This window comes from Etheostoma cragini, chromosome 11 (genome assembly GCF_013103735.1).
Source record: "Etheostoma cragini isolate CJK2018 chromosome 11, CSU_Ecrag_1.0, whole genome shotgun sequence".
NCBI lineage: Eukaryota > Metazoa > Chordata > Actinopteri > Perciformes > Percidae > Etheostoma > Etheostoma cragini.
In genome coordinates this window covers 8,149,343-8,167,832 of record NC_048417.1, presented here as the reverse complement: position 1 = coordinate 8,167,832, position 18,490 = coordinate 8,149,343, and the positions used below count along the sequence as shown (strand labels likewise).

At 39.0% G+C, this 18,490-nt stretch overlaps 1 protein-coding gene across 3 annotated transcripts in view; it reads right to left on the bottom strand.

Annotated features, from left to right (window-relative positions):
* si:dkey-91i10.2 (uncharacterized protein LOC555224 homolog) overlaps positions 1 to 18,490 on the bottom strand; it is a 54,398-nt gene that overhangs the window by 33,553 nt on the left and 2,355 nt on the right. Inside the window, exon 1 of one of the 3 annotated variants that reach the window (XM_034885676.1) lies at positions 2,937 to 3,063. The exons of the other annotated variants lie outside the window; for them this stretch is intronic. The gene's annotated coding sequence lies outside the window, so the exon portion shown is untranslated. Of the gene's footprint in view, positions 1 to 2,936; positions 3,064 to 18,490 lie in introns of those variants that run through there. 3 annotated transcript variants of the gene reach the window in all.

Genomic DNA, 18,490 nt, shown 5'->3' with positions numbered 1-18,490 from the left:
ATCAAAACGTTGTAATCAGGGTTTCACAACATTGTCCAGTCAACATTCTTATTGAGTGATAGATTTCGGAGTTTTTCTCCCCTTTTTTCCCTTTTAACCTAAGCCAAAGAGTGAATTGTCTAAACAGCAGCAGCAATTTCATTAAATATAGCAATTTGATTTAAATCAGAAACTATGTGATCAAGAAATAATTAAAGGACAAAACTAATCTGACTAACTTTAAGTACTTCTATACAGTTTTTGATACTGAGTGGTCAAAGCCACAACTAAAACCAGTCTGTCCTTAACCTCTCCAAAATCTAGCTAACACAGAGTGGAAGGAGAAGAAGACAGCAATGACAAAGAAAATATAAATAACAAGAAGATTAAGGAGAGAAGCTGTCACTTTTATTAGTGAAGTCTGACATTGCTCACACACTGTCCATCTGTCTGCTCTGAGCCATCATAACACTCTACGCTCTAAAAATCAAACTTTACAACCCACACTGGGTGCCACTTTATCTTCTGCCCAACACCATATAGAGGATGCTCCCACTAGATACTCCAATACCAGCTGAAATCCTTCGACAGAGTGAACAAATTGTTGCTAGAAGAATTCCTGTCACTCATTTTGACTAAAATATACCAAAGGACAAACCGAAGTGCCAATTTAGTTAGACACAAAGGCTGCTGAAGTGCCATCCACACTGGACTTTATCTTTTGATCAATGACAGATGGAAAATCCTAATCACAAACCCCAGGAAGCCATTTGGTGGTCCTAACCGGTGGGTACAGAGAGGATTAGCCTCGCGTGAACCATCTAAGCCCCGAGTCCAAACCTCTTCCCTCCCACTCTCCGGCATCAACATCGCCATGCAAACCTGCTTGTGTCAACTCAATTTATTTTCCAATTTCCCACAGGGTGAAAGAGTACCTCCCTCTCACTCTCCCTGTCTACCATCTATCACTCTACAACTCTCTATTTTCTGTTCCTACTGGCTTTTCTCTCCATCACTCCTTGTGTACCCTCCTCTTGTGTCTTATTGGCCAGATTGCAGCGAGCGTAGGGCGGCATTGTCTTCCTCCTACTAGACAGGTGACTCAAGTAGACAGGAGCAAACTGTTTGTAGTTTATACTAGAAATTAACAATGAGTTGATTAATTGTTTACTGAAAAATTAAGATTAACAGAAAATTAAGCAGACAACAATCTGAACAGAAACAATTAAGCATTTAAAACTCCAGTGATCAATATATTTATATAAACAATAAGTCAAATGTGAACTCCCTCTTAGTGATGAACCCACAGAGATATAAAGTATAATTATCTAACCAACTCTGGAGCTCTGCAGACCACAACATTCGCTGTTTGGTTCAGTCTCAACTCTCATCAGCAGCAGGCAGCAGTTTTCCTCAAACAAGCTCTCATAAATAAACTGCACACTGTCTGCTCAGCACTAAACAGCAGACAGACTGGGGAACATCCAGTATTTAGAGCATTTAACAGCTACAAAGCCAGATACACGATGTGAGTGGATTTTTGACTTGCATTTGTCAGGTGAACACAAACAATGACTCCCTAGAAATATCCCTGCTCATTGTGCACCAGATGTGTAAACAAACAACTGTTAGAGACAAACCATGTTTGAAAAGTTTATGCTTATAAATGTGAAATATGGGAATTCAAGTAAAGTAATGCCTGTTATTGTTTTATTGTACAAGGGTTTAAAGTAAGGATCAAATTGTAGTTTAAAATAAATAAAGTGAGTTAAAAAAAAGGTTCTTCTGGCACAAGAGGTTTTTTTTCAATGTAATGAGTAACAGTAAATACTATCTTATTTAAGGGAACATCACATGGATTTTTTATTACATTTGCTATATAGCCATACATCTTAAGTGAAAATGATCGTATTTCATGGTATTGATTCAAACCATTTCACCCAGCCCCGGGTGCACCCCTTATTTACATTCGAGTCCACAGACCTAGTTGATAGTCATGCTGCTCTGTGAGCACCCAATAGCACACACAAGCACAAACACAAGGGGCTTGCCGGCAGCGGAGGAATACACAATCCACCAACGAGGAATTGATCAGCCACAACAATTAATCTTGTGGGATGTGGGCGGTGACTCTCTCCCTCTCTCTGTGTGGATCTCTAAATGAGCCTCTAAGAGAGAAATGGGGCATGAGCACAGGATAATATCAAAGATATTATTCACGCTGACCACCCCTAATGCAAACGCAGTCTTCAGAGGGTCAGCCAGACATGGGGAAAAGCTCACATTACCCACTACCTGCAGCTCATATAACATTTTGAGAGAAGACTGAGCAGCTAGACCAGGTTGAATATATTCATCCTTTTCTTTTCCCCTTCTAGGAGACACTTTCACCTATTGAGCTACACCTGCACGTTAAGTGAATGTACGTATAACAGGCTTAAGTGATGCTTTATATGCAAAATGAGGTTCTGGATAAGCAAACAGAAGGTTGTAAAACTGAGCTGTGTTGTCAAAAGAGCCTAAAAGAGCTATCTGTGTCCATGCAAAGCATCACATTACACCTGCTGTCATCTCCTGACTTTCCTCCATACAAGGCTACATTAATTATTGAGCGATCCCTTCTTTGTCAACTACTATACCTCCGATTGAGCAGAATAAACCTGCATTCGTAATAAGACAAGAAAAATGTAGCCCCCTAGTTAGAACAGGGGGGGATTTGAGCACAATGGAGCTGATGATACAATGATTTCAAAAAAGAGAGAACGCACGCAGTCCTGTCACTCACAAAGCAGAGCACATGCTTCCTCTTTATCTCTAGTTTTTCCACCGGCAACAACTGTCTCCACTCTGCAGCTCTTTCCTTCAGAGAGGCGAAGCTACTGATGCTACAAACTCCTCACCACAAGGAAATAAAAGCCAGGAAATTCCATGTACTATTTGCAGGTTTGTGTACTCACCTTTGTAAATGAAAGAGTGTGTTTGTTGGTCAGTGTGCATTTATAGGCTCCGCAGCGCAGCAGGCAGCTTCTCCTCTCTGTCTCGCTCCCACAGCGAGCTGGAGTAGATTGTGAGAGAGAGTGTGTGTGTGTGTGTGTGTGTGTGTGTGTGTGTGTGTGTGTGTGTGTGTGTGTGTGTGTGTGTGTGTGTGTGTGTGTGTGTGAGTGAGCCCTCTCACTGGCTATTGTTACAGGCAACAGAGCCAAACTGAGCATGCTCCAACATGAACAGCCCTTGTGGTTGGCACGGAAACCAGAAAGCGGCTGTCGTTGTTGAGTAGTGATCTGCTTTCTGTTGCGGACACAGACACGGAGCAAAGTGCGGGCAGGTGCTGATGTCACACTTCGACACTTGAAATCCTGAATTCTTCTTCTTGTCATTCTCTTCAGTCAGAATAAAGTGACAGCTGCGCTTTCAGACCACAACCTGGATAACATACAGGTGTTAACACTGTGTCCTGGATACAAAGTAATCCACCACAGCCCAGAGTTCTCAGTAAAACACCTGATATTTAACCTGGAAAAAAACCTTCAATGCTAATTTTACGTCCATATTTGTATTTTAAGGTTTCACCGAGAACATGTGTGCATGCTTTAATGTATGTTAGGGCTGCACAATATGTGTTTTTTTCTGTTTCTTTTTATATCCCTGTTACAATTTCAACTGCCGCAATATACAAATGGTGAAAGGCTGCAACATATTGTGAAGACACGGATTTTTTGTGTTACTTGAGAGAAATATCAGCAGAAAAATGTACATCAAATAAACTAAATGCCACTTTTTTTAATGGTGCCTTTTTTTATTCAATTCAATGGTCAATTTGTTCAATAAAAGAATATTAGAAATTATTTCCTTTCATATGTTTTAGATTCAACAAGCAATTTTTTGTGTTTTAAAAGAATAATGAAAGCAGCAGAAATGCAGAACTAAGTACATTTGACATTTTTTCTAATTTTTACATTTTTCAGATCACAATTGACACTCAAAACTGCTTGTTTGCCCTTCACACAATCTAGTCACTTGTGCACAAGATAATTAATTTATCATTGTTTAGGTCAAATAGCAATTGCTTTTTGTACATCCATGCAAACTGTGTTTTTTTTTTCATAATCAATTGCTTATGTCTTGTTGCTCATATTTTAATGTACTGGATGTCAGTCGAATTGTCTCAGTTCATTAAATATGTTTTTAAATGCAAAATTGTTGAACTCATTGTCATAATCGGTCAAATAAGTTTTCCATACAATACATTTTAATTGTTCTTACAGATTGTTTTGTAAGTACTTGGTCCAGAATTGATTAATTGCTCTCAGGTGAATCTTGACCTCTATTAATCAAGGGGATTGCGTGAAACATCGATCAATGATCAACCTCTATGTAAAGTAGCTTGGAGCCGCACCTAATGAACTTTCAATTGGCAAGCAGCACATAGTTTTGTGGTATTCTTTCTGAATTGCAATGACACTGTAATAAAAAAAGAAAAATAGAAGCAGAAATGTGAATCCTGTCCAATCTCTTACAATCCTAATGTCAAATAAAGTAATATGTGACTTTGTACTGTTAAAATGTATATATGCCATACAGAAAAAGGTGCAGTCTTGTGCATTTTAAATCATTGTCATCCAAAAATGTAGCCATAGTGTACTCATACCTAAAGTACAATTTTTTACAATGACACAAGGACTTAACCTCCTGATGGCATTGACATGTTCACTGACATAAAGGTTTACTTTTGAGGAATGGACTAGAGATTTTGAGCAAGTTACAGGCTATTGCAGATCCTCCATTGGGTGGTGTTGTCTGTAATAATTGTTCTGAGAAAAAGACTTACAGGTTTGTAAATATTACAAATAATTCGAGAAATGTACCAAAGCGACAAAGAAAAACTGTCAAATCCGCCCATTCCTTCCTGTGAGAGTCGCTTATAGGCACAAGAAGCCAAAAAAGTTCAACTTCATTCATAAAATTACCCGGATGATCGGAGTTGCTCCTGCCCTGTGAGGTCCGTAAAGCAGGCTCATTAATAACCTTCGCCAGCTGAGCAGGTTACGTACGGGCTAGTGCTCCGATAAGAACATGATTGACATCAATCAATATGTTTTCTCGCCTACCATGAATTATGAAAACTGTCTCCACCTAACACCAAGGGGGGGTTCAATATGAATTATCAGCGGTCATCTCAATAAAATCCAATTTTCCCCATTAATATGCAAATCCCAAATATCTGCTAAGTGGGAGGAACAAGTGTCGTAAGAATGAACAATTTTAACAGGCTATGTATCAAACACAAGGCGTGAACATTATGTAACAGCGTCACAGAAGATGCTCAGGCTGTGCTTTGGGGACATATACTTGCCTTGTTGCTGTGTGCAGTAATGACAGTAGTGTGCAGTAATGACAGTATGTGTGGCTGACAAATACTTTTCATTGTTAATTTATATGTCAATTATTTTCTTGAACAATTCATTAGTTGTTTGGTCTATAAAATGTTAGATGGCGTCAATGGTGAAACTCAAAGATACCCAGTTTACTGTCATAGAGAAGTGAAGAAACTAAAAAGATATTTAAATGTAAGAAGCTGGAATCAGAGAATTTTCAGTCTGATTTCATAGAAAAGAACTCAAACAGATTAATCAATTATCAAAACAGTTGGTGATTAATTTAAACAGTTGACAACTAATCAAATAATTGATTGATTGTAGCAGCTCTAATGTAAACCCACACATTACCATAGGAATTTGACACTGTTTTTTGTTGCTCTCCATGTACTTACAACAATATACCTGATTTCCCTTTCTAGAGAGTGTTGTCAGAGTGTTGGTAAAGCCATTATCAGTGGTCAATGCAGTGTTCTGTAGTCACCTGCTTTTCTGCATAACAAGACAACCTGCCAGCAACAGGAACACACTTCAACGTTCAAGGCTTTAAATGCCTTTCTCCAATATTTAGCAGCTCCATCACACATCAATACGCCAAATGCAGGAGGGCATTAATCAGAGGAGGGAGGTGGAGGTCTGAGTGATTACGGAGAAGTATATGAATACACTGTATACAGTATGTAATTACTGCCAAACTGACCGTGTTGAAATCCACTTTTATATTTATTTATAACCATTTGAATTTTGCAATGACTGCACATGGTGGCAAAATGACTTCAGGTGTGGCTTAGGTGATAAACAGGAGTCACAAGGTGTGTGTGTGTGTGTGTGTGTGTGTGTGTGTGTGTGTGTGTGTGTGTTTGAGTTGGCCCTGCTCTATTATCAGACAAACACTGAGGTCTATGTGGTACTGACACCAAGGGTTCGAGATGAGATGTATCCACTGAGCTGCCCTGAAACTCGGTTAGATAATTCATGAGGGCTCTACCATTTCAATAATTCATAAGGTGCTCGCGGGTGACTCACGGACCAGCCTTTACGGAGAAAAGTAGATGGAGCAAGACACAACGTGAGAGAGAGAGAGAGAGAGAAACAGACAGAGAGAGACATTTGTGGGGTTCAAACTCAATAACAACTTGCCAAACTATTTTGTTGTCTAAATTTAGCACTGCTTCCAGGGGAGGAGAAGGGGAGAAAATGTGAGAGGGTGAGCCAGCTTTTAGTGATGAGTAAGTCACCCTGGGACCCCGAAAGCATGAAGCATACTTCTGCACCGTAGAGTTCACCTGGACCAACACACACAGCAGGAAGTAAAGACAAGACAGGCTTCAGTCGTGTCATTTGTCCATATTATGACACCCACACTGAGAAAACTTAATAGAGTGTGCACAGGCAGTGTGTTCATATCATGCAGACCTCACTGCTACACAATGGCTGTAACTGTTAGCTCTCCTGGGGAGGAACAATGCATTGTTGTTGACCCCCTTGGCAAGATGGGAAGTGTTCACACATCGAAGGGGGGAGCGTGTTAAACACAGGACGTTGTAAAATTTGTCCTTTGCCAATGTGTTTATCTGGCGCTTGATTGCTTGGCAACCACAGGGTCATTGTGGGGCACAGCGCGGCCTTTTGATGTTTGAAAATCAATAGAGTGATGGGTGACTGGATCGAGGTTGACGAAGGGCACAATGCACAAAGGATCACAGTGGCACACATTTAGCAGCCACAAGCTCGACACACTAAACTACAGTATATTTAAACCGTTTACCTTTGTCAACTGGCATAAAGTAGTGCATTGAGTAGTAAGTTAGTAGTAAGAGTAAGTTTTGTAACAATGACTATGTTTACATGCATGTTTTTTTGCAGCGGACTTGTTGGACTGTGCAAACACAGCGTCCCTCTTTCATTCCTTCAACCAGTTTCTTGAAAAGGTTGGCGTAGTGATGTTTGTTTGATATATAAAAACCTGTGGAAATCCAAGTCTTCAATTCAATAATGTTTAAAAGTAGCTGTTTCTTTACTTTCTTTTTTTTAAGATATTTTTGGACATTTTCAGCCTTTATTTTTGACAGGACAGCTGAAGATATAAAAAGGGGAGAGAGAGGGGCAATGACATGCAGCTAAGGGCCACAGGTCGGGGTCAAACCCGGGCCCGCCGCGTAGAGGAGCAAACCTCTTTATATGGTCGCTCTACAAACTGATCTATCCAGCCGCTCGTGTTGCTCCTTCTTATCGTGTCTCCAGCCTTGCAAACTGTTGGCTGGTTGGTTTGTGTACAGAAACCATAGCAACGCACAAAGCTGAACATAAGCCCGCAGTGAAATCCCTGATTGAGATGCATATTCTGAATGTGCTGTATACATGTCCAAATAATGCCTCTAGAACCCAAATAATACAGGAATATCCCACATGTCTTGATCGGAAAATGTTATTTTGGGAAAAGATGTTACTCTGAATATCCAACCGGAATATTCCGTTTACATGACCTTTATCAAAATCGGAATATTGACATGTACAGAACAATAGTGGAATATTGGTGTACACATACTGAGTGAGATGTATGTTCTGTACTATTCCGTTATCTGTACATCACCCGTGACATAGAGGTATTCAAACAAGTATTAACAGACCTAACTTTTGCAAGCTTGCATATGCTTGTTTATTACATTAAAAGGCGTTAAAATGTAACCATCTTGATAGTAACATTGCCCAAGCAATATTAAAAGCACTAAATCAATTACAACCTAATAGCACCTAAGACTTTGCCATTAGAAAGACACAGTATAATGTTAAAGGGACGTCAATGATTAAAAGAGTTAGGACAATGATGTATTCAGTAAAAGGGGACATTATTAAGACTTTAATTTAGATTTGCCTATTCTGTACTCCAGTTAATTTTAACGGCGAGAAGGGTAGGTGTAACAATGTTGGCCTGCAGTCTACAGCTCTCCAGTAATTACTTGTTGATTTCATATTTTGTGGTTTTTGTGGTACGTTTTCTGTTGTTTTATTTCATTGAACTAAAGAAGGTCTATTAACTTAAGTGTTAGTGAGTGATCAAAATCTATTACTTATTCTATTCCACGTTTAGCCACACCAGATACATATTCCTAGGAATCGCAATGACGGTTGGTCGGCCGGTCCACCATTTTGATTCTGAATATATCTTAGAAACTATTGGATGCATTGTAATGAAGATTTGGACAGACATTCATAGTTCCCAGGCGGTGAATCCTTACGACTTTTGGTGGTTCTCTGAGAATTTCTCTTGTGCCACTATGAGATTGGCATTTGTGGTTTTGTTATTGGATGGATTAGCATGAAATTGTATAAAAAAACATTCATCTTTCGATCGAGATGAATTAAAATCCCTTTGCTGATGGTTTGACTCTTCATGTAGTCAAATTTTGTGATCGCATACCTGCAAAACCAATGACCTTGCCATCAGCCTTGGCTCTTTTTTGTGTTCTTAGCTCCAAGCTATATGCAAATGTGAGGCTGTACTGTACACCTCTGTGTCTAAGTACAACCCCAAAGAGATGTTAGCATGGCTGTAGACTCCTGTTTTGTGATTCTAGGTACTAAACACACTCTGTTCTTAGAGAAGGATATTTGTGTGAACACTAACACACTTTGACCCAAAGTACTGGAGAGACAGTAAGTGTCAGGGGAGGTGCCCCATATTCCTCTGCAGAAACTGCTGCTTCATTTACTCCTGACGTGTGTGTGTGTGTGTGCAACCCACATCCCTGGCCATATATGCTAGATATACTAACATCTAAGATTATTTGTGTTATCAATTAATCAACAAACAACTTAATGATTACCATAACTGTCAGTTAATTTTCTGCTGATCAATAAATTAAGTAATTGACTCATGGTTTCAGCACTACTGACAAAAATACCAATACACAAAGCAAGACCCTCTGAAAGTCCAACATTTTCACACTAAAACACGGCAGTGTTTTGTACTGGGGTGTTGTGTGCAGCCTAATACATTGTAATGATCTGCCAACCTCAGAGTCAGCCAAATATACCAGCAGTGTATTTGTGCTTTTATTGATCAGACCAGACACTGCACTAGAACTGGTTACCTCACTGGAAAAGGGGAAATGAATGATAAACAGTGCCACACGTAATCATCACCATCACCCACAAACCTTATTCACTTTTTCTTTCTCCATCCGCTCTTTAAAGGTCTGATATGAAAAAAGGGTGACTGCAGAATCATATTAAACTGGCATTAACATGTAAAATGTTTCATAAAGAAATCTCTATGACCTACAGTATATTTTCCGATGTGTTTGGGGATGAGTAGGTGAGCGTACAGTATGTGCATTCACATGCTCCCTTCTGAGCCCAGTATCAGCCGATTTAAAGCCCTGTGTGCAGAGGGGAGGCTGCTATCATAATCAGCATGCTTGCAGCTGCACAGTATATTAAATGAACCCAGCCCTCCTAATGGGTAGCCTTAAAATCCAATTTTCCTGTCGAAATATCCGTCTGCACAGTGTACCATACAGTCCTGCTCAAAGCTGGATCACTTGTACATCTTCTAGGTACATGCCTTTTTCATCAGCCTGCCTCGATTGCTCTCCTCCAGATGACACCACAGATCTGGTTAGTGCGGCAGGATTATGCTGCTGGTGGCTAATATCATCGTGTTTATAACCATTATCGCCACAAATATACACTAAACTGAAAAAGGTTCACTTTCTTTACCATGTTAAACAGCTCTTAACTACATCTGATAATGCTACATAACAGTACAGTGCCAAGAGGTACCAGCATGCATCTGAACAAGTATGAGCCAAACATGAAATTGCCTAGTAAATCTCCTGCTCTGCACAAACACGACTGGGCTTCATTCATCTACGTAATTGACGCCTCTCTTAATATTCAGCCTAAATTAACTGCCTCAGTAGATACAGTAAACACAGGGTTGTGGACACATCGATGCCCCTGCGCAACATATCTGCAGATGGTGCAATGGACAGAGTGTACTGGGAACATTGGCTGGATCACTTTTAATCAAGGCAAGACTGGCCTCTAAAAAGCACAGATCAACGTTACTCTTCTTTTCCTAAGATGTGACAGCTTTAAAAGACTGATGCGTGGGAGGCGGAAATAGAAACACAGCCATCAAAATTCAACCAATCTTCATAGTAACAGTAGGAAGCTTTTGTGTATTTCAGCATTAACACATGAATAGAGAGGGCTGGCTATGAGGTTGTATAATGCAGAATATTCAGACAAGGTTTTTTGAATCTCATTGACACTGCACTGTGCAGAATGAAAGCATAAGGGTAGCGTTGTGAGGTACCAGAGGCAATCATTCTGCATGAGGATGAGTTCCATGTCTGCATCAAACACAGTTGTGCTAAGGAGTTAAACATTATTCAATGATGTTGGTGACATAACCAAAAGGTTCCATGGTAAGAGGTCCAATGTTGCTGCACTTTGAATAACGGCACATGGAAAAAGCTATTAGAGGAGACCTTGGGCTATCTCTGGATGAAAAGGCACAGCCACCAATGAAGCTGGTGCCATAAAAAGAAGCTTCTAATGTTAAACATAGACAGAAAGTAGTGAATACACTGTGTGAAAAGCTGTTTTAAATGAACCAAAAGTGCCTTATCTGAAAAGATAGTTTCTTTTTTTAAGCAAAGGAGGTTACACTGCACAGAAGGCAGCCATGCTACAAAGCAATTGTTTTAAATTTAAAAAAAAATACAGCCTCCTTCATTTACATGAGATCAGAGTTGTGTTTCAAAAACTTTACGCCAAAAATGAGACTCTGTGATAACTTTATAGTCTCTGAGTTGTTGAGTGTTGCAAAAAGCGAAATATGAATAAAATGCATAATTATTATTAATAAAAACATATTTTTGTAATAGAGCAGCATTTTTTCTATTTCAGCCCATGATGTAGGTGAGAGACAGCATAGAAGACAAACAGAGGGGGGAGGATGTACAGATAAATAGATTAATCCATATTTTGGCAACCAAATCGCTAAAGGCAAAGCAGGCCCACTGAGAGCCAGCTCAGCGTCTCCAGCCTCTCCAAACAGACAGTTTCCTTTGGCAATCTGCTGATCAACTATTACCAACCTCTTAACTCAACACGCCAAATCAGCTGCTTTAAGGATAGTCCTCCATACTGGTGAAAATGGGCTCTAAACGGAATCCTAATAGTCCCTAGGAAGGTTGTGGACATAAAAACATGTACACATACCAACAAACAAGCAGAAGCCATCTTCAAGCTGTAAGGTAGAGCAGCACATCAGCTTTCAGTCTCATTAACCTTCTGCATCTGGCTTCACATCACATACGCATGCACGCACAGAGCAATCTGCTCTGAGAGAAATGTATTTTGCCGGTAAAATGCCACTGTCTTCACTGTATGGATGGACAACCAGAGAACAATGTGACGTGTTCATTTCTGGTGCTTTAGGAAAAATGCTCCAGGGCAAAAATCCACTCAGTCAGAATGCTATTTTTGTTTTATTTTGTGGAATAGGCTTTAATGGTTAATTACTTTAGGCCTAGCCATTGAGAGGCAGTTGGTATGTGTTTTTTGTTGTCAGAAGAAATTTAGAAAGTGCCATTGATACAGTTGTGTCCATCAGATAACTTGCTGTGTTGTAGTTTCATAAAGAACAGATCAGACCAATTGATAACATCAAATTGTATTAGTAGAGCTAGTCACAGTGTGAGATCCTGAATGCTTTACAACATGATCCTGCCAGGTGATTTTTATTATTACAGAAATGGGAATGTGTCATAGTTTTTACAACATTCCTGTACTTTTGTCTGTGTTGAAGTGGTTAGGTTACTGTAACTATGATACAAAATAAGGAATGGGGTTTTAAAGTGCAGCTACAGACAAAGTGAAAATCATCCCTTAAAAGTTGGCGCCGTCCTATGGTAACATGGTGCTGCTTGATTCTTGATGAAAAAGATGTAATTTAACATAGCAATATCTTTCATAAATATTCAAGAAACTTAATTGAGCATCCCTTTAGATGTACAGATGGATAGATTAAACAAGACTGTTGTGTGTGTGTGTGTGTGTGTTTCTTAAAATTTTTCAACTAATCTAGCGATACCTAACAAATCAAGGTACTTCATCAAATTGATACAAATATCGCCTAACTGTAGTATTGCCATAAAGCAGTCATGCTCATTGATTTGCAACATTGTCCAAAATTGACTAAAACAAATAGAAATGTTAAAGATGTAACTGTGTATAAACCACACAGCAGAATCTCTACCAGCTGACATTCTATTGTCTTACAGCATCCATTGTCATATCACCCAACCCTAGTGAGAAGGAGTTCACTTCAAGCTATCCCCTTCAGTTCCCCACCCCACTATGTCTATAGGTAGTCCCTAATGCAGCAACAATAACACTACAAAGATACCTCTCTGGCATCCCACCATGTGCTGTTTGTAATGTATAATCAAGGCGGACACACCCAATGACTCTACAGTTGTGTCTCTGCACCACTCGTAATGGAAACACTTAATGGGGAATCTGCTCACTTTAGCTTCAGCTGAGTCTACTTTTTTCATCTTTTGTGGGGGGGGGGGGGGGGGGGGGGGGGAGAAGAGGCAATGAATGGAAACGAGATAAATTAACGTTTGGACAGAGTTCGAACTGACAGGAACATTAGAACATGTAGTGTAGAGAAAAAAGCGGTGAGTAAAATGGTGCAGAAGGGTTGTTAGCGAAGGTGAAGGAAAAGGTTGGATGTGGACGGGGAGTGAGCACAGCTGGAGCCCTGTCTGCAGCTTCACTCATGGTTACACCAGATGATAAGTGGAGAGGTCACGCACTGAGAGAGCTTTTACTTGCCACAGCGAGGTTGTGCTTTCAAAAAATGCACTGCACTAACAGGGAACTGCTGTGGCTTGCTGAGGTGACTTTAGAGTAAGAGCCTACCATCTTTTGTCTGACTTGGAAACCTGCATTACAGTCACTTAACACATCAGAACTGTAAGCCAGGTTTCCAGGTGATAGAGGTGTTAGGGATGTAGCAAGCTGTAAACACGTCAGGTCAAATTAGAAACAGTTTACTCACATTTTTAGACTGAATACCGGGGGTTCCACTTTACTTTAAGCCTGCCTTTTAATTGACCATTACGTTACTGATCACAAGTAGTGCTGGGCAATATATTGATATTATATTAACATCGATTTATGAGGCTAGATATCGTCTTACATTTTAAAAATCGTAATATCGTGATATGACACAACAGTTGTCTGTTTCTGGTGTTAAAGGCTGCATTACAGTAAGGTTAGTTCCTTTTCTGAACTTACCAGACTTACTAGCTGTGTTAATTTTTGCCTTTACCCACGCAGTGATTATAACCACCTTATTGGTGATTATTTATCAAAAATCTCATTGTGTTAATTTTTTGTCAAAGCACCAGTAGTCAACTCTACTGTACAATATCGCCGCCATATCAACATTGTCATATTTGGTCAACAATATTGTGATATTTGATTTTCTCCATATTGCCCAGCTGTAATCACAAGCCACAATTGCAGGTTTTGTATTGCTGTGTGCAAATACCGGCAGACTAATGAATCTAAAAAGGGATTATGCAGGCTAATCCACATAATATTATTATGGGATGAAGTCACATTAGAGAAGGTTACACCTCTCAGGGAGCACACAGAGATTAGAAGTGAATGCTGTTAGCAAGTAAAACACTAAAAATGAAACTTTCTCTCATGGAAATGTTGAAGATATTGGAAAATTTAATGAAGAACACAGTTTTACTAGGATTTGTTACTGAATCTCAATCGAGTAACAATATAATAAATTATCTCAATTTTAGGAACTTTTATATATATTAGTTTCCGTAAAAGAAGCATGAGGAATTAGTGTTTTCATATAATTAGGTATATTACTAGTGAAATGTCTTAAAACCACATGTGAATGTGATGTAATCATAAGTGAAATTCACATGTGAATCTATCACATCATATGAAATGGTATACAATACAATACAATAAAATACAATACAACAGGGAAAAACTTAAGTCAATATGCATTCAAAATATGTAAATGCATTACATTATAAAGCATTTTCAGATAAACATTGTTATATATTATAGTACTAAATGTGTGTAAATGTGTGACTAGTATTTTACTGTAGCTGGTTTCCGCCACTGCTTGACAGGAATTGTATCATTTGATTATAAGATGCCAAATCTGGAGTTTCTGAGAGTATATTGTTTGCCGTCAGGACATATTCCAAACTAATTATATGAACCACATATCAAACTACTGAAGCTTTGAAATTTCTGGTGACTCTGTCTGCATATCAAGCAACCCTGCGAGGCAAATCAGCTTCAAGGTTGAGAAACTAATGGTCTGTTTTTGTTTGTAGAGGTATCCGATACACCATCCATGCCCTTCAAAGTAGTAGTTTATTTCTACATACTGGATGTGGGTGTGAGTGTGAGTGTGTGTGAGAGAGAGAGAGAGAGAGAGAGAGAGAGAGAAAGAGATCTGTACTGTATGTCTGTTTATTTGAAGAGATCTCTCTGCCAACCAGGCCAGCCAGCCTTGTAAAGCTGACAGAGCATAGATGTTAAGCACTTGCATTAGCATTTTATCAAGTGACCTTCCTGCTCTCCACTCTGCCTCTTAAAACACAGTTTTCTTTTTCACTCCAGCCTTCACTATTCACTCAGTAAATTCAATTCAATGTTCAATTTTATTTATAGTATCAAATCATAACAAGAGTTCTCTCAAGACACTTTACAGATAGAGTAGGTCTAGACAACACTCTCTAAATTTACCAAGACCCAACAATTCCAATAATTCCCCGTAAAGACACACACAGCAGCTCTATGTGATCCAAACTGCACTGTATGACTCAAAACTGGAAAAACAATAACTCTCATGCAGCCATGTTTTGACAGTGTATGTAAATGCAGTGTAAAAGGGCATAATTAACAGTTTCACCTTCAGCAGCAGCATTTCTTGTTAGTCTCCCAGAAGCAGTTTATTGTTGCCCCAGCTGCCTGATTCTTAATTACTCCACCGGTAATTAGTGGTTTTCCATAATCGGGATACCACACTGTCATCCACCAATGTTGATTGTTTTGTTTTTTTTGGTAGAAGGGCGAGGACGGGACACACACACACGCAGCTGTGCATGCAGCTGTGACTGATGTTCTGACGGGACACTAGGGCTTGTGCCAGTGTATCAGGAGACAAGAACAAAAGGAGGTTCTCAGGGAACAACGGGTTCAATGTAAAAAGGTTCGATGTTGATTTACTGTCCCAACATTATCATTATGTTGTTTGTACTTCATTCTTGCTGACTTGGATAAATCTCCAAAGTATTTGCTATCAACAACCTTAACATCAAATATGTCTTTTCCAGCGAGTAAAAAATTTGGGCCACATTTTATGCAAGTGTAATCACTACAGCCTTGAATCAAAGTGGCATTCCTTTCATCACGGCTATGGAGGCTGAGTGCCTTTGGACAGATATCAAGAGCAAAGTAGAGGATTTTTACATAAATTTGTCTAGACTCAATTCTGATTTATACTTTTTTTAAATGTTCATTTGCCTTTATGTAGAAAATGTATATATGTTTTTATTTATACTTTTTATTGATCCCCAATTGGGAAATTACAATTTACACTCTGGTGTAATTACAGACAGAAAAAAAAGCTGCACTGTGAGATGTAAAACACATTTCCGATAAGTCTGAGGTTTAATTGATTCAAGCCAAGACGAGGTTTGCATTCTCAGCGGACAAAAGTCAATAAAAACAGCTGGAACTGGTTGTACTATACAAGATGGATGTGGTTGAAAATATCCACCCATTATCAATACCGTCTTATCCTGGGGAAGGTCATGAGTGCTGGAGCCCACCCCGCCTTACAGTGGGTGAGTGACGGGGTGCATTCTAAACAGATTGCCGAGTACCACAGAAGAAGAATGTTGAACATGAAAGTTTATTCCTGATCTTAGATAGAGTTTGACATTGAAAAGTGAACACAACTTACTACCTTTTCCCAGAGCTTTTAACCACATTATATAGTCTTCTTTAGTGAATGGAGTTTTTACGTTACCAAAGTTCCATTCTTACAATGTAGTAAAAACTCCATTGTCTAAAAAAAGACTGTGATATGCAGTTGCAGGATGTAGACCTAGAGTTAAGATTTTTTTTGGTCAAATAAATAGGAATAATTCTCCGATATTGTTACTGCATTTATCACAATATGGCAAATTTAGGCCAAATCACTTGTGAATTTTTAACGAAATATTTTAACCCAATGAAGAATTTTAGTTGTTAGACATCTGGACCTTAGTTATCTGAGAAATCAGCTGAGCAAACGTTTGCAGCCCATCAAGGGTGTCCGACAAACAGCGTCAGAGAAACAAGAAAAGGCTATATTCAGTGTTTTACTGCTGTTTTAATCACAGAGGCCATTTATTTTGGAGGGGGAGATAAAGATAATTTAGCTCCCAGTAAAAACCTCCTGAACAATGAACACTGGAGGAACCTAACCAGGAGCTGTGTTCTCCTGTTAACTAACCATTTTGTGCGTCCGGGATGTTAAACATGACACACCAAAAAAACAACAACAACAGAGAGGCATACTCGTCTTTTGGTAATGGCTTAAAAGACCTTAAAGATTATCTTAGCTGTGTGTTTTAGCATTAGTTTGTTGGGCAGTGTCCGGCAAGAACATACAGTATGTTAAAATATCGATATGTAGTTAGATTATTAATATCAGCAATAAAGCATTCAAAGAAATCCATACAACAGTATTCATATTGAAGTTTACACTGTAGTCATAAAGTGGTTTCATTCTGTATTTGTGTATACTGTGTAAAAACAACACTCATAATGACATATAACCTTTAACCTCTAATTAACAGTAATGACTATAACCTAAGATCCAAGTAATTGGAAGTCAATGGACCAAAAAAACACCTGACCTCATCCAGTAAGTTAATAAAAGGTAATTATGTTCTGACTAGCCAAGCCGATCTTGCTCCAAAACAAATCCACTACATTACAATGTCTGTCGCAAGTGTCCACACACACAGCAGTGCGTGCGTGTGTGCATGCATGCGGCTAACAGTAAGCTGTTAGAGTCTGCAGGTCCACTGTTAGACCTTTTATCACATCTCCTAACTGATTAAGTCCTTACAGTTCAGACCCTCTGAGTTAAACATTAGTCAGTCCGTCACGTTCAGTTAGAATGTAAAAGAAACAGCTCCTCAGAGCGAGTTGATTTCCTTCTGCATTATGCATTTCTACCAGACAAGATTATCCGTTTTTGGCTCCATTTTCTTCAACTGTGGAATGAAATTTCCCTGTCAATTTTATCACCGTAAGTGACGATTTAAAGGCTGCATTTAAAAGCCCTCTCCACGTTGCCAGGGATATGATACTACTCGGGTGATACTGAGCCAAAATGTTCTGTCTATCAAAAAAAAAAGAAGAAATGAATGAAAATGAAATCAGCATCAGTGTTCTCCTACTACTATTATTTTTAAGATTATTCTAAAACCACCTGAATGCAGCCTCTTCGCAAAAAAAAGAATTATGTAAATTGTATTTGCTCCATACTTTAATTGGTTCTTTCTTGGCTCGTGCTTCCAAGTGCTTCACCAAGTTTTAGGAAAATACGCCAAGTAGTATTTCTGAAATCCGGCTGACGGACAAACAAACCAACAAACAAACCAAACCGATAACATAACGTCAAGGATGGAGGAAATGATAAGAAACAATATCAACATTTACAAAATATTGGCAGTTAAGTTTAATATATGATTCAACCAACTAAAACTATTGTATTTATCAGTTAGGGTACAGCTTGTGATGCTCCACTGACTCTGGGTTTACACAATGCTTAAACCTCTAAGACATTTCGTTAACTTTAATGGTGCAACCTGTTTAAGCAAATCCCTAGTTTGAAACGAGCTAGTAGTTACTAAGAACTTTAAACAACTACTAAGAGAATGATTTATGGATAGTTGATCCAACCCGATCCAGGATGTTAAAACCCCCAAATTCCGAGAAACAGTACGGAGGACACGACCTCAACGGCAGCTACAGATGGCAATTTCCAGATATCCCTGAAAATAGTA